Genomic DNA, 2,581 nt, shown 5'->3' with positions numbered 1-2,581 from the left:
TTTTCAGTTTCCTGTCCTTCTCATATGTCAAAAAAAAAAAAAAAAAAAAAAAAAGTTGTGTTTATGACGAAGAAAATCCATTTTGGTATTATGTTATGAACATTACTTTTGGAAATGAAAAATCTGGAAGCATTTTCATTTCAAATTATCACATGTATTGGAATAAATGGTTAGAGAGTGAACTGCCAATTTTGAAGGCTGCTGAAGGCACTAAAGTATTCATCAGACAAGATATCTGCCAAACACTTCCAAAGTCCAACTCCTTCCTCAAATTACACACTAGACATAGAAGATTTATGCAATGTTAACAAAACAAGAATATTAGTAACTTAGACAGTTTGTTTGAAATCTAAACTGCTGAAATTGGGAGTAGCTATAGCCTCATCCAAGGTTAGGGGTTGATGAGAAAGTGTCTTTCTAGAATAAGTAGAATTTGAAATACTATTCAATGATCACTATTGCTGCAAAGCTGGCCAAAATTTTGATTGGGAGATTAGAAGAGTGGAGAAACTGTTAAGGATTCTAAAGGAGACTCCCCCCCCCCCCCCCGCCCCAAGTAGTCTAATTTATAAAGACTAAGCTTCTGAATTCAGTTGAGGGCTACAACCCAAGGCTCATCAAGTAACTGAGACTAATAGCCTCCAGACAAAAAGCTAGAGTATAGCTGAACCTTTCCTGGGCTTGCAAATCTACCCAGGAGAGTAACACTTGACAGTGGTGTTTAACATGGGTCCTCCCACACTCATCCAAACCCAGTAGAGGGAGCCACAAACAGCAAAATACCAACACCCACAGGGAAAATTTGGCAGGCTCCAGAACCCACTGAGACAGCTAAAATGGTGAAACAAAGAAACAAATCCTAAATGAAGGAACAAGATAACTCGACAGAAGATGAAATAAATGAAAGAGAATTGAGCAAGATATCAGAGGGAGAGTTCAGAGTAATAATCATGAGAAAGTTCAATAGCATGAGTAAAGATATAGAGAAGTATTGAAAATCAACAAACTGGAAATGAAGAATGACATAGCAGAAATAAAAAACACATTGGAAGAAATCACCAGCACAGTAGAGGAGGCCAAGGATCGAATCGGTGAATTAGAAGACAGGGAAGAAAAAATAGCTGAATCAGAGAACCAAAAAAGAAAAAAACAATTAAAAAACAGGAAGACAGTCTAAGAGAACTACAGGACAATATAAAATGTAACACTATCCGCATCATAGGAGTCCCAGAAGAAGAAGAAAATGAGCAAGGGTTAGAGAATATATTTGAAGAAATAGTGACAGAAAACTTTCCTAACTTGGTGAAGGAAAGAGGCATACAAGTACAAGAAACACAAAGAGCCCCAAATAAGAAGAACCCAAACAGGCCCTCACCAAGACACATAATAATTAAAATGCCAAAAAATTAGAGACAATGAGAGAATCTTAAAGGCAGCAAGAGATAAACAACAGGTTACCTACAAAGGAACCCCCATAAGGCTCTCAGCTGACTTCTCTACAGAAACACTACAGGCCAGAAGGGAATGGCATGGGGTAATCAAGGTAATAAAAAACAAGGATCTGAAACCTAGATTACCCTATCCAGCAAGGCTATCATTCAAAATAAGAGAAATAAAAAGCTTTCCAGACAAAAAAATAGCTAGGGAAATATATTAGCACCAAACCAGCACTGCAAGAAATGTTAAAAGGACTGCTATAATTAGTATAAGAAATAGGAAGAAAAATCTAACCACAATAAACAAAAATGGCAGTAAATAAGTACATATCAATAATAACCTTAAATGAGAACGGATTAAATGCTCCAATCAAAACACAGAATAGTTGATGGGATAAGAGAGCATATATATATGTTCTTTCTAAGACCCACCTCACAACAAAAGACTCACATAGGTTGAAAGTGAAGGGATGGAAAAAAAATCTTCTAAGCAAACAAAAAGGAAAAAAGAGCTGGGGTAGTAATACTCATATCCGATAAAATAGACATCAAAATGAAGGCCATAATTAGAGACAAAGAAGGCCACTACATAATATTGAAAGGATCTATCCAACAGGCGATATAACCTTGATAAACATATATGCACCCAATATAGGAACACCAAAATATATTAAAAGTCTTCTGGAGGACTTCAAAGGAGAAATCGACAGCAATACAATTGTAGCAGGGGACTACAATACATCATTGATATCACTGGATAGATCCTCTAGACAAAAAATTAACAAGGGCGCTTGCTTTGGCAGCACATATACTTAAATTGGAACAATACAGAGAAGATTAGCATGACCTCTGTGCAAGAATGATACTCAAATTCGTGAAGTATTCCATTTTTTTTTTCACCAGAAGGACCAAGATGTCTCATAAAATATGTCCACATGGTGTAAATTCTGAAGACCACTTGTGCCAATACCCCAGTCGAGTGTTCATTTAGGGATAACTTGTGTTACAACTTGAATCAAAAATAATAGCTAATAATTTTTCATTCTCAAAAAAGGTTAGACAGCTATGTGTGAAATGGAAAATAAAGTGACTCTATATTGAAAAAAAAATTAACAAGGATACAGACTCTAAATGATGCACTAGAT

General features: G+C 35.9%; 1 non-coding gene across 1 annotated transcript; it reads left to right on the top strand.

The window, feature by feature from the left end:
* Window positions 1-2,223: 2,223 nt before the first annotated feature.
* Window positions 2,224-2,330, top strand: LOC118619390. Its single transcript, XR_004957171.1, has one exon. It is a non-coding gene; the product is annotated as a U6 spliceosomal RNA (small nuclear RNA).
* The last annotated feature ends 251 nt before the right edge of the window (window positions 2,331-2,581 follow it).

This window comes from Molossus molossus, unplaced genomic scaffold, assembly GCF_014108415.1.
Source record: "Molossus molossus isolate mMolMol1 unplaced genomic scaffold, mMolMol1.p scaffold_m16_p_6, whole genome shotgun sequence".
Taxonomy (NCBI): domain Eukaryota; kingdom Metazoa; phylum Chordata; class Mammalia; order Chiroptera; family Molossidae; genus Molossus; species Molossus molossus.
This window is presented reverse-complemented; position numbering and strand designations above follow the sequence as displayed.